At 32.4% G+C, this 14,990-nt stretch overlaps 2 protein-coding genes across 3 annotated transcripts in view; both read left to right on the plus strand.

Moving 5' to 3' along the window:
- The first annotated feature begins 9,028 nt into the window (after positions 1–9,028).
- LOC123671970 (supervillin-like) overlaps positions 9,029–14,990 on the plus strand; it is a 220,884-nt gene continuing 214,922 nt past the window's right edge. Inside the window, exon 1 of one of the 2 annotated variants that reach the window (XM_045605895.1) lies at positions 9,029–9,170. The gene's annotated coding sequence lies outside the window, so the exon portion shown is untranslated. The remainder of the gene's footprint in view (positions 9,171–14,990) is intronic. The other variant, XM_045605893.1, reaches the window with a different exon arrangement.
- LOC123671971 overlaps positions 9,537–14,990 on the plus strand; it is a 101,166-nt gene continuing 95,712 nt past the window's right edge. The window contains exon 1 of the mRNA XM_045605898.1: positions 9,537–9,616. The gene's annotated coding sequence lies outside the window, so the exon portion shown is untranslated. The remainder of the gene's footprint in view (positions 9,617–14,990) is intronic.

A 14,990-nucleotide genomic window follows, 5' to 3' on the forward strand; every position in this document is an offset into this window, starting at 1 on the left:
CTTGATCAACAAAAATCATATGTGTAGAAATTCAAAGTAAGAAATGAGATTTAAATCGGTTAGAAACAACACGAAAATATACAGACAATTTAATCAACATTTTAAACTATCAAAGGTGCCGCATTATACACAACAACTCATAAATATCCAGATGTCGTGTAAACCCTCTCACAGCTGTTTACTGTTTACGAGATATTGAGGCTAAAAAACACATGTTCGAATCAGGCGTATCGGCCTTCTCTCTGTACACTGCTCAATTTTATTACTTTATTAGGGTACCTAGCCGGTGGAGGATATTTTTCTCTACAATTCTTCAACCAGAATGCCTATTCCCAGATGAATGCAAAATATACGAGAAACGTTTCCATTTCATCATTTCCATCTCATCCTTCCTAAGAAATACATATCTGAGAAGTTTATTTTATTTTATACCACGTTCCATTATATAACAATATTTTTTTGATCGTACTGTATGTGCAAAGTGAGTGTTATATTCTGAATTTTTCGATTTGCCTTTGGATTTAAGGATTTCAAAGTAGATTACTGAAGGTAAGTTCTATAATTTTTTATTTTCATCATTTCCTTATTATTATCATTTGTCGGCACTACGTTACCTACGTTCGAAGCGTCGGATGATGAGATAGACTTAATAGAAAAAATCATATTCATTTATTTCAAAATGTAAGGTGCCGAAAGAGAAAACAAAAATTTCAAGATAATATTTTTCTAAAACGTTCTCATACTTCCCTCGCCCGGAACTTTCAATTGCTTCTTGAAGAACTTTTTCTTAATTAAATACTGAATCAGGGCCCGCTCTGGAGGCTGGCTAATTGGCATTTCGCCGGGGCGGCAAATATTGGAGGGCGGCATTTTCAATTTTTTTCAGAAATCCGAATTCCAAGAAGAAAGTATTGAATACTTTTTTTAATTTCAAAGAATTTCACACATGATTTTTTATCAAATTAATTAGTTTTGGGGGTGGGCGCATTCGAATTTGAAATAATGGTTCATCCGTATCATCCGATTGTTACACACTATCATCTTAAAGATAAAAAACAAAATGTTCAAGCGTTTTATAAAGTCGGAACTCAGCAGAATAACCTGAGACCGCAGAGGGGCGGCAGATATTGGAGAAAGGTATTTTGTACTTTTTCCGAGGAATCTACTAGATCCTTAAAAGAATGTATTAAATAGTTTTATTTTACTTTCACCGTGTTTTTTGTTGGATTAATAACTTGATTTTTATAATGCTGAGTGGAAATTGGAATGTTATTTCAAATTCTATAAATCAATTATATTTTAAAATAATGTTAGCAAAGCCATCAAACTTACTTTGTAAGAGTATATAGATACAAAATAAGATACTTTTTTGCAAAGGTATCTGAATTTGAATTCATAAGAAATAATTACACTCAATACATTTTGCGTCCATAAAACCCTTCTAACTTTTTATAAAAATTCTCGCCCCGAACAAGGGCGTAGACTTGTATTTTTGCCGGGGCGGCAGAAACGCTAGAGCGGGTCCTTATTGAATATTATTATGAAATATTTTTACATTTATTTATTTATACTCGTGTATATTATTCGTTTTTACCAATCCTTAAATGCCAATTTTGACATTTAATTAATTAACTTTTCGATGATTTATTCAAATGATCGAAAAGTTAATTTTTGAATAATTCGTTGAATATTTTTTCCGGAAAGATATTTTTTGTTCTAGTCATTCATATTATGTATTCCTATTATTGTTCCTTACCAATCCTAAAATGATTTTCATTTTTTGTACAAGTTTGAACTTGTTGGTTTTGTTTATATTTTTCTATGTTATTATAATTAAAATTTTACAAACTGTCGCCTTCAACTTTTTCATATTTCGGTAGAAGACCCCGATAACCCAAAATAATTTTTTTGCATTCTGCAGAGTTGACTGTTAGGGCGGCAAATTGGGTATTTGCCTAGGGCGGCAATTTGGCTAGCGACGGCCCTGATGGAACGGGATAGATGAAGCTTGAAATTTTCAAGGTCCAGAATATCTTCATTAGGTTAGTTTATGGCCATTAATAATTATAAAGATTGGATAATAATGAAACGAATTTCCATTTTTCCCTTTCCATGATTATGAACGTATATGATGTATGTACATATATAAATTCATCGATAAGATGAGCTATCCAAAAATTCAGCTATGTAGCTACTGCAAAAAAATTACGCTTTACTGATCTCACAACCATATAAACCAAATAATATCTTTCGGAGAACGGACTAATCTTTTTCGAATTCTTTCGAATATTTGCAGGTAGAGTCGAAGAAATACCGAAATACTACAAATATTTTCGTGGGGTATCGAAATCTTGGCAAGAAAATGTAACATATATTTCTTAAGAAATAGTTAATTCAAAAAAAAATATATTTCCTTTCGAAATATACATTTCTGTAGGACTAAATAATTTTCACTGCAAAACCTCACTGTTTAGTTGTGAGGGTGGGTTTTGAAATATTAATTTACAATTCGGGAAATCGAAATGTTCGATGTAAAAAATCTCTGAGAGTAATAAAAACTTCAAATCAATATAAATTATTGTATTTTTTCTTCCTAAAAAAACAAATATCTCCACTCATGTAAAAAGTTCTCCAGAAATTATTCCAGAAAAACTGATTTCGAATTGAAACAATTTCCAAGAAAGGAGGACGTTTTAATTCCTATAAATGGATAGTTTCAAGTTTCAATTCATTATTTTCCTTTTATACATTAAAAAACTTTAGAAGCAGTAAGAAATAATTTTTTGGACGATTTCAGAGGTCTATTCTTGGATGAGAACCATAATTCACTGGAATTTGATTATGTTGAAATTACCATACTGCTGTATTTTGACCAATGATTGGTAAACCATACGGATCGATAAAATTATTTTCTTAAAAAAAATTAAATAACACTGAATTTTTTTTTTTCTAATTTAGTAAGAACTTTGGGGGTTGTTTTGACCGAAATGGTTCTAGGAGAATCTAAAAACCTTGATTTCTATTTTCTTAAGGAATATGGTGGAATCTCATTGACCATACATGAAATGCAGTCCTTATTTTTGCATTGCAAGTGTAATAAAAAATTACAATTATTTTATAAATGAAAAAAAGCAAATATTACATAGGTGCCTAATCTTCATCTAGTGGGATTTATTGAGACCTTTTTATTTACCATAAATACTTTATAATCCTACCTGTTCAAATATTCCAACAATTTTTCGTCGTAGTGTCTAAAGAATTATTCCAATTGTTTACAATCGAGAATAGTGAACATCCAATGGCCCGAATCGGTCGAACAATAATGCATATTTCCTTTGATTCTTCGATTGACAATAATTATTTTTTGTTAAACCACAGAACGGATATATCATATTTTTCAAATTGAATCAAATCAATCGACTAAATATCGAAAACATAATTGGAAATGTATTCGATACAACGCAATTATACATGGAAAACATTGAAAAATTCAACCAAATTTATTCAGATTTGTTGATTGAAATTGATTTTTGTATCAATGGGAAAGGAAAACTTGCAGCAAAAAAAACTGATATTTTTACACAATGGTTTATTCGTTTGTTCTTTGTGACGTAGTATATATGTATTGAAGTTTTCAATTTCAATTTTCAATATTTGAACATATTGATTAATAGAAATAGAATAGAATAAACAAGGAGTCCAAATTGAAGAGACTATAAGCAACTATAGCCTATGTTATGTTTGAAGGAGGAAAGTGTAGAGTTCCATGCCCATGGGAGAGAGAGAGAGAAACAAGAAATGAAAAAAATCAAATAGAAAGAATAAGTGACGCTCAAGAAAAATCTACGACAATACAATCGATGAAGAGAAAGAATCAGGAATAGAGGAGCTAAGAAAAACTATAGAATAACACTCCACCCGAACGACAAGACTAATCTTAACAAATTAATGGACGAAGTAAAACTTAGGGTCTGATAATTGACTACAGAGGAATGGGATTAGAAAGGAATTGAACACAGACCAGTGACGACGCTAAGGGGGTCTAAAATTTGACATACTAAGGCTAAAATATTAGCATAACTATAGTTTCGCTTTACTTTCGCCCCCCAAAAAATCCGGCCCCCTCTTGGCTACCCCTATTTATGAAAGCTGGCGTCGCCACTGACACCGACCAGTCATTGTGAAGAAAGGCCTAGGCACTAACTATAAACAAAAATAAGTCCAAAATTCCACAAATAATTAATGTAAATTTAATTGCAGTTACCAATGTAGATCAAGTTGAATTATTTGCAAATTCTTCGGAAGACTTGTTCAAACCAACCCGAGCAACCATGATGAGCAATATGCTGAATATGGTGAATTGAACTGGAAACGATCCAGCATCCGAAGAAACACATGATATACCCAGGAACGAAGAAACAATAATGAAAGCAACAAAGGAAGAAATCAAAAATATTGTAGTAACGCTGAGAACAGAAAATCCCGAGAGCAGACGGATTTACCATTACTAACCAGGCACTAAAAAACATCTCAGACGAACGATTAGAAGAAATATTTTTCAGATAGATCGAAAACGCAGACACAATATTAATAGAGAAGAAGGTTACAGACAAAAAGGGTCTAATGAGTTACAACCCCATCAGCTTACTCCTATCTCTGAGTAATGTATTAGAAATAGTTGTATACAGATGAATTTGGATTCCGAAAATGTCACTTCACAATCCACCAATCAACAGAAATACGGAGGATATAATGAAAATCTAAATCTGTGGACACGCATTGGGGGTTGTTTGGACATGGAAAAGGTCTTCTATAAGAGGAAATTTTAATGACTACAATATTAGGTCAGCAAAAAACTTCAATATCTGCACAGTGAGAACAACTTCTTCACAGAAGTCCTTGTTCTATGAGGGTGTTCGTTTGTATAATGGTCGCCCAGAGGAAATTAAGACGGCACCCTCTTTGGGTGCATTCTGCGGAAGATTGAATGGCCACTTCAGAGAAATGTGAATGATTATATTATTGTTGTGTTGATTTTCTATTTTTTGTACTAGCCGGGTGATAAATAAATTTTATTATTATTATGTGACACCAAGTACAGAATTATAAAATGAAGAAACTCGAATTTAAGCTGACGAGAATAGTGTAATCGTATCTAACAAGTAGGAATAACAGAGCAATGATACAACGAAGGAGATGGACATCAAGGAATACTGAATCAGGTGTACCGCAAGGTTCGGTATTTTGCAACCTACTTTTTAATATTTTTATTTCGGATATCTTGAAGACGCCAAGTAAGATCATACAGTTCGCATAGAGGGAGATCTAATATTACTGCAGAAAAAATGTGGCAAGACAACTCCAAAAGGATGTAGACATGGTACTGGTACTATTTCGAACAATGGAGAATGAATATCCACTCAAAGAATACCGAAACCATATCTTTCGGAGCAAGTAAAGCGACGAAAGAAATCCATGCGAGAATAATATCGAAAATCATAAATTTAATAGAAAAAAGAAGCCCAATGCCCCAATATCTAAGAATGACTCTTGATGAAAAAACTGAGTTTCACACAGCAATTAGAAGCAAATACGAAACATACAAAGCTATAACTCGGATGTTTGTACCCCTCATTGAGCCCAACGAGCAGATTAACTTTGCAAAACGAAAAAGTGGTAATTCCGAACATCACATATGCAGGAAGTATATATGACACAATGTGAAAAACCCTAAAAACAAGACCTTACACAGTGTACTTTACAAAATAATAAGATATTCCATAGGAGCTCCATGGTACTTAAGCAACTAATTGATAAGAGACGACCTAAAATGAGGAACCACAAAAGAGATGATTGATAAATAGACAGAAAATATAATCGGAAGCATGAATCAACATCCAAACAGTGAAATAAGGAAACTTTTGGAGATTCTGGTCAAGAAGACTGACAAGTGGCCCCTCATTCCAAAATGAAGAGATAACTGTGGAGAGCAGTAGAAAACCCGAAAAATGCGATATAAATCAAGCTTACTCCGAAAAGAAGGAATTGAAAAATACGAGACAACAGTAAGAAATTTCGGCCCTCTATAAAACATTTTTATGAAGGCCAAAGCTGGGATTTTATGGTGAAAGTATTTAATATGCGATATAGATTTTCAATGTTATGATTTTGTGAAGACAGTTTTCCGGTAAATGAATTTTTAAAGTATGATTTCTCGATTTTCTAAATTTAAAATTCGGTGATCGGGTTCTCGAGATGAAAAGATCAATGCTATATAATTTTTGTACAGAATTCCATGCAAAAACTCTTATAGCTTCCGTTGAAAGCTCTGACTTCCTTAAGGCATATTCTTTAAGAACTTTCGTAATGGTCTAACTAATTAAAAGTTGTTACATATTCCAATAAAATTAAAATTGCATATTTTCTATTCACATCATACCTACTCCGGTTTGAAAAAATACTATATTCTTCATAAATCATGTCATTGAAAATAGAACCTATCCCCAGCATTAAATCCCTAGCAATGAATGCTTCAACCTTATGGTACTAAAATTTGAAAAAAAAATTCGTTTCAGGTAGTTGTGCTCACCAAAACGTCAAAATTTTATGACTTGCTACTTCCGAATATCTATTGCAAACAGTTTCACCCTTGAAATTCTAAAGTATAATTTCTGTAGGATGACTTTCGGCAAAAAATATTTACTGACAAAACTTTAGAAATCATTCGAAAAAAACTCTACATTTTGGAATATGTAGAATTTACAAATTGAAGGTCGTTCGTTCCTACATCATATAAAGATTATTTCGGAAATCATGAACATTAATTGCATGACTTTTTTGTGTAGGTCTGATTCCTAAATATATTTCGGCATTAAAAAACATTAAAATTTTTCACGATAATTTATTGGTCATTTATTATTATTATTATTTATTTCAGGTACCTATCTAATGTAAATACATTAGATAGGTACTGAAATAAAAAAAACTTTGAATCGTCGATACAGGCTTTTGGAAGCAGTTGTATCATCATACTTAATATCTTAATCACACGTTTTGTAATTTGAAAATGATTCTTTGATTCTTATAGGCATTAAGACTCATGGATTGACGCTTGAGATAGGATGATCAAATAACTTGCGTTCATCGATAAAGGGAGTTAAGCAAAAATACAGACACAGGTAGATTTGGTGCCAATATATAATGATGTCATTATTTATCGGTACCACACCGAAAAAGGAAAAATGGATCCTTTCAACATGCACTTTTATTTTATACTTATGCTTGTTAGTATCATCAAGAAAATTGTTCTAAAAATGTGTTCAGTTTACCATTATAAATGAAGTGAGCGAATTACCCATCGATTCTACTTCCCTAAACGTTTTAACGTTGTTTCCCTCGTAGGCCTATTTCACGAACTATGGTGGTCCTATTCCATTCAACATTCTATACTATTTAATAATGAAAAAATATAAATTATCAAAAATAATTAAAGCAGTGCAAATTCTTATGAATTGTGGTAAATTATTAATCGTTTGAAATATAACTAACAAATACTTCTGCAGTCTCTTTTTGTTCTTCATCTTCTCTTCTTCATGTTGAGTCAAAGTGAATTAATCCAACAGCCATGAATTAGAGTCTACTCGCTGAGATATCATATGAACTCTATTCTGATGATAGCGAATTAACATTGGAACATGACTGGCCTTGATAATTGATACATTTCACTGAATAAAACAGAACAAATTTTACAATTGCAAAAATTGTCTGGAAGAGTTTTTCCGTTGCACTACCAACTACATATACTTAGTGCTTTGGTTCTACAGTGTCGCGATCAAGCTTGAAATCTCAACTGAAATCGTTGTTTTCAAATTATCAAGAAGACAAAATTTCAAATGACCATATCCACGTCAAACCTAGTAGGATTCAACCAATTAACTAACTCAAATTTCAAGTTTTTAGGTATTTTCGAGAGTTAACCTGTTTTCGGCCGTGCATATGGACGTAATTGAATTTGACAGCATATTATGCAGCAGAGAGTCAAAACTCGTAAGAGACCAGAACATTCCTTGATCAAAACTGGAGAATTACAGACATCGTGATAGAATTATATGTATAGTTACCTAGCGTGCTGGGGAACGATCGCTCAAAAAAGAGAGAATATCTTATTGCTTCTCTATTCCGACGAGCCTAGTGCGAACCATAAGAAATTCAGAATTTAAACAGGTTTGGAAAACCGTATGTATTCTATGTAGGCTAAGAAGGTTTTGCTACTGTGTCCTTTCGTCACCTTAGCTTAGGCACAACAAAATAGATATTTTACCCATGAAAATGGTACCACTTTTTGTTCCAGTTAGATGTGTAGGTTTGAAAGGCATAAATAGAATGAAGTATCATCTTTCGAGTGAAATTAAACATTTGAAGTAGAAGCACGTTAATGCATTTCGAGCTAATCCACCGAATTAAAGAACAAATCATGAATTTCAAACAATACTATCGGTACAAATGTATTCAAACTGTTTCTTTTGAACAAGTTTTGCTTCATAATTAATAAATTAGTGCACTGAACCTAATCCTTTTATGTATTTGATGAAGCGAATTATATCTCTTCTGACAGAAATTATTATGATTCCAATGAAAAATAATGGTGGATGCGCTATTAAGTATAATTCCTCAATGTCGAATTGATATAAGCGAGACGACAATTTCATGCCATTTTTTCTTAGATGTCCAGTTTCTGAATAAAATATTCTTGAAATGAATGAGCAAAACATATTCTCCAAATTAAAGATATTTTGAATCAAAGTTTCTTCTAAGAAAGGAAAAAAATTCTCACCCGGCAAATCAATCTCATGAATTCATTTGCTGGAAAATTTAATAATTGCCATAGGAGTCGTTATCAACGACCAACACCTTTGATAGGTACCTATAATGTTGATTGGTGTTAACTGTCAATAAATACTCTAAACACCTCTCCTACGCCACTGCTATCTTATCTCTATAGTTGCAATATGACATGAGACACAATGACAATATCAAAGTGTCATACATGACAGTTGTCTGTTTTTCTTCGGTGTTGTTTTGTTGTGTATAAAAACTATTACAATTTCGAGTCTACATTGAATATTTTTGTGATTATTTGTTGTAGTGATTTTTGGACAGTTTACCTACAGGTGAGTTTTTTGTTCTTGATTGCTCATGTCAACGCTATACGATTTCGAATCAACATGTTGTTAGGTTTGAGGTTAGGTTCAAATGTTATGAAAATCAAAATATCAAATATGAATATTCTTACACCTTTTTGAAGTTAACATCTACTGTTTTGCATCAAAGTCATGTTTTTGAAACTTGATTATAAGATGGAAGTTGAATCATTTGTTAATATTGATTTGGTTTCAAGAGAATTCTTAGTGTTATAATAGGAAAATAGAGAAAAACTGGATCAAGATTATCATAGGTAAGTAGTTTTTCCATTGATCCCTTTACGATTATCATTTCTTTTCTGTTACACCGATGAACGAATTATTGTATTTTAGTTAAACGAGAATATTTGCTTCAAATTTGGTAATTAAAAATCCAAATAGTCCACAGGAGGGAATTTCCAGATGTGCCTGCTAAGGTGAGTTTCCTCCGTTTTTCTCTCGAAGATAGGCAACACAATATACAATTCGTGAGACTGCGTGCTATCTATAAATTTCGTTATGAATGATCAGGAGCATTATGATCTCATATCTTTCTGCTCTGCTGTACTGTACTTATACAGGGTGTTTCCTAAACATGCGGCAAAAGTTCAGGGTGTTGTTCCTTGGACTATTCTAAGAATATTTTGTCCTTTGATGATTTTTGAAAAACCTATTTGTTTCGAAGATATAGGGGAAACAAAATTTCAGATAATAACATTTTATTATGAAAAATTACATGAAAATTCAACTCAACCTACAAAAACTGTTGAAAATGACCACCTCTAGCCTCCATCAGCAAGTCCATAAATGAAATGCATGTCAGTCATCTCGGTGTTTGTATAGCGATTCATAATAGTCAAAGATAAAATGTTAATTGCTAATACATCACAAAACGAATTCAAATGAAAACCGTGTTTAATCTGTATTCCTTTACCATCTGCACTTATCAATTTTTAGTCAAAAAACTGGCCGTTTTTAGTAATTGGAATGTTGTTAAACAAATTTAAAAATAAATTGTACCTACTTAGTAAACACAGTGCGGTACGCATTTTCATTTAAACTATTATTAATTTTAAAAATATGAAAAATGTTGTTCGCCCTGTATCTTCGAAACAAAGAGGTTTTTCAAAAATCATCCAAGGACAAAACATGCTTAAAATAGTCCAAGGAACAACCCCCTGAATTTTTGCCGCATGTTTAGGAAACACCCTGTATATGTTATACAGGGTGCTACTAAAGCAACTACACAAACTTAGTTGTTAATTCTACCAGTTTAGGTAGATACCTTGCTTTAAGATATTGTTATTCAAAATAAACATGTTTAAATTAAAATATAGGTACAATTTTATAGTTCATCGAAGACTGCCAAATATTCCAATGAATATTTTCATAGCCATTTTTGGAGCAATAGACAGAATTATAAACGCACAATGGATTTTTTCACTCATAACTAACAATTTCAATTCACTGATAACGAACTCAACAGATCTTTCATCTTAAAAACTTAACAAAAAAATTTGATTTTTCTCGTTAACTTTTCATTTTTGAATGGACTTCTTCGTACAGATTGCTTTATCATTTCGTCAGTAATTTTCGAATCTTGACCCATGGATGTCTAATTCGTCCCTAAATTCTAGGGATCTGAAAAAAATTTCAAAGTAGGTTAGGACCTCCAATAAAGTTGAGTTCATTAAATGGTTAAATACGACTAGGAGTTCCGTAAATTTCGAAATCTTGTGTTCCTGTTAATTTCAAAACTACAGTGTCGATCGAAATAAACAGTTGCATTTTATTATAAATGAGAATGACAATTAGGAGCATCAAGCGGAATTGGTAAAGCATTGATGTAAATTCAGCGCTCGCCATTCATGCAATAATTGAAACCATGGAAACGATAACACACTAAATGTGGTCCCCAAGGGTGCAATTGGCGCATTAAGGAACGAGCGCTTAAAAGCTCTCAACTACATGTTAGTGCTTTTCCCCTTTTCTTTGAGAATATGGTCCTTGTTGATATTTACGCCACTGGTGAAGTAGATTGTGGTTTTTTTTTAATATCTGAATTTTTCAATCAATATTAGGTCCCACCCATAGAGTAATAAACATAGATAGAGGGAGTATAGGCAATTTTTACATGTCCTCAACATGGTTAGATTTCGTTGTCGGATTGTGATATATTTTCAAATTCACAATTTTGCTATATCCTTATGAATGTATGTATATTATTTTGAATGAAATATATATTTATTGAATATGCAAATTTGAATATTTGGAATCCGATATTTTTCCTAATTGTCGAATTTATAGTAAGCAAAATATTATTTTCTGTATCTACCTGCTGAAATCCAAAATTTGGTCACTTTTGCTCTCCTAGTGTCATCGGTTCTTTGACGTCGTTTGGCGTGCTTGTTTTCTGAATTTCTGATATATTTAGGTATTCATTTCAATATATTCTGAGTTATTATGAAACGTTGATTCACAATGGGACATAAGCAGTGCGTTCTTTGTGGAGAAACTCGCGAGTTGGGTGAAATATCGTATCACTGATATGTTTTCATTTCTGCGTGCTTCATGTTGAATTTGATAGTTGATGTTGGGGACAAAATTTGCTTACTGAAAATGAAATATGCTCCCTTTATCTATGTTTATTACTCTGAGGTCCCACCCGACCAAAAAACTGTAAGGTTTCGTTAAAAACTTCATTCATTCATTGTGAATATTATCGACATAATACAGATGTTAAGGTGGTAGGTAGGCACACATTTAATTTGCTTTCTGTCTCATTTACGCGGAACCATAAAATTCTTATGTTGAATAAAAGCTATATATCGGGTGTCCCAAGGTGAGTGGCCTATTAAATTATTATGGAAACTATTGATGGTAAAAATTTCAAATTTTGTGGATAGATATTTCGCCATGTAAGGTACATTCTTAAAATAATTTCACATTTCCAGTGTTGCCGGATGTACGACAATTTGGCAACAACTTTGTTATTTTGAATAGGACATCCGGTATTTCTATTTTTTTTATGATACTCCATAAAATATTGAATCTATTCACTCTTACTTTTCCATCCCTATCTTCAACGGTTTTTGAGTTATTAATTATTTTTCGAAATTTTTGATCAAATTGGCGTATTACGAAAATGACTCTAGTTCGTTCAATATTTGAGATTTAAGTCAGAAATTTTGCAAGTCGTTAGATATTGATCTGATCTGTGTCACTGCTCTTGAATTATGGTTGTCAATAATACAGGACGGACCAAAAAAATTCATCATTTGCCAAGTTACAAAATTGTGAAAAAGTCTATTTTTTCAAATTAGACACCTAGTATATTTTTCAATTTTTGGAATCAGTACAATACACTCTACAATTTTTCTTTTCACGTCCCTATACCTATCTCAACTGGATTCCGAGTTATATGCGTTATATGTGTATATCTTTCTTGAGCCATTATTTATAGAAAAACCTCGGAACAAAACACCTGTTAGGCAATTATTGTTTATTTTGACATTTATGGATTGAACTGATTCATTGATATATCGATCTATGAACCACATAGAGAACATAACAATACAAAAGATATTAACACTTATTGAATCAATGTGAAATCTAATAAACGCATATAACTCGGAATCCAGTTGAGATAGGTATAGGGACGTGAATAGAAAAATTGTAGAGTGTGTTGTATTGATTCCAAAAATTGAAAAATATACTAGGTGTCTAATTTGAAAAAATAGACTTTTTCACAAATTTGTAACTTGGCAAATGATGAATTTTTTTGGTCCGTCCTGTATTATTGACAACCATAATTCAAGAGCAGTGACACAGATCAGATCAATATCTAACGACTTGCAAAATTTCTGACTTAAATCTCAAATATTAAACGAACTAGAGTCATTTTCGTAATACGCCAATTTGATCAAAAATTTCGAAAAATAATTAATAACTCAAAAACCGTTGAAGATAGGGATGGAAAAGTAAGAGTGAATAGATTCAATATTTTATGGAGTATCATAAAAAAAATAGAAATACCGGATGTCCTATTCAAAATAACAAAGTTGTTGCCAAATTGTGGTACATCCGGCAACACTGGAAATGTGAAATTATTTTAAAAATGTACCTAACATGGCCAAATATCTATCCACAAAATTTGAAATTTTTACCATTAATAGTTTCCATAATAATCTAATAGGCCACTCACCTTGGGACACCCGATATAACCAAATATGAATTGAAACTCATTACAATAGAATATGTGTCAAATGTATAGAATTTCCATACTAAATAATAATTGAAATATAGCTCCAACAAATGAGGTAGGTATGAATACTACCTGGAGATCAAGGAAGCTACTTCCGTCATCTATGATTTTTTTGTTTTACTATTGGTTAATTAAACAACAACCGAGTAAGATGACTAACGTGAACTACCATTGTTTATACTAATGATGTTGTTTGTAATTTCTGAAAATGAATGCTAAGTATCCTTTAGGACGGAAGGGGAACATTGTGGGACTAACTACTAATTCTAAACTTTTTACTTTCTGGATATATACATATATTTGCCTATTAATTTTTGGCTCTTTTCAAAAGATTTTGCTTATTGTAGAGTTTTATTTTTCTTCAGTTTTTGTAGTTATTATCAGTGGTAATTCAGTAGTGTTCTTCTGATTCTATTTCTTCCTTCCTGACCGTTTTCGAAGTGATCTTCATTTCCATTCGCTACATCGTTTTTGGTTGGCTGAGTGTCCTGCTTTTCTGCAGTGGTCACAAGTGGCCGTAAGCTATTCGAGAGCTACCCGTTAACTCTGGTTTTCTATTGTGTGCTCTAGAACATTATACATAGTTCCATGGATAGATGGATAGGTGCATTTTTGCTTTGCCAGTGTCCATATTGCTGACATCCTTTGCATTGGCCCGGTCCAATTTTGTTCTTTGGATAAAGGATGGCCTAAATCTGCTACTTAGGCAATTGGCTTGAAGGTAAAGGACAAAAAGATAACAAATCACTCGAATTGATCAACTGCTGTTAGCGAATTGGCGAAATGATTGTACAAGAAAATGAAATTCTTATTTCCATGTATTGTCAGGGGAGTTCTAACCCCTCTGACTCCCTCTGGGTACGACCTTTGGATAGTTCAAGGTACAATATCATGCAGTGGCGACGCCAGCTTTCAAAAACAGGGGTGCCGAAGAGGGGGCCGGATTTTTTTGGGGGGGCCAAAGTAAAGCGAAATTAAAGTTCTGCTAATCTTTTAGCCTTAGTATGTCAAATTTTAGGGGGGGCCTGCCCCCCCTGACCCTTCACCTACCTCGTCACCTCTATGAGGGATATCCTCCTTCAACTTAATACCTACTTAAATACCTTTTCTGTTGAGAGATTCTTTTGAATACTTATTGAGTGACGTGTTATACCTACATTTCTGTTATCTCCAAGGCCGCTTTGAACCAGCGCTGGATGTGAAGTCTGAGCTTTTTTCTTCCTATAATTTTATTTTTGTTAATTGGAATATAAGAATTATTGTAAACCATTCCTTCATTATAAAGATTATTATTGTATTTGTACCATTGCTCATCGGAGTTTTACATGATTCTGATTTTATAGCCTTCTTGCTTCATATTTATTTTAAACTTTTATTTTATTTTTATTTTATTTATTTATTATTGTATGTGGAAAAAATTGGATACTTAATGCATTTCGTGAATTTGTAAGAGATATTATAAACTGGGACTTTATTATTTCAAAATAATTCAATGAAATATTTTCTGAATGATCCATAACAAAATGTCATCAATAGATACAATAAAG

This window comes from Harmonia axyridis, chromosome 2 (assembly GCF_914767665.1).
Source record: "Harmonia axyridis chromosome 2, icHarAxyr1.1, whole genome shotgun sequence".
Taxonomy (NCBI): domain Eukaryota; kingdom Metazoa; phylum Arthropoda; class Insecta; order Coleoptera; family Coccinellidae; genus Harmonia; species Harmonia axyridis.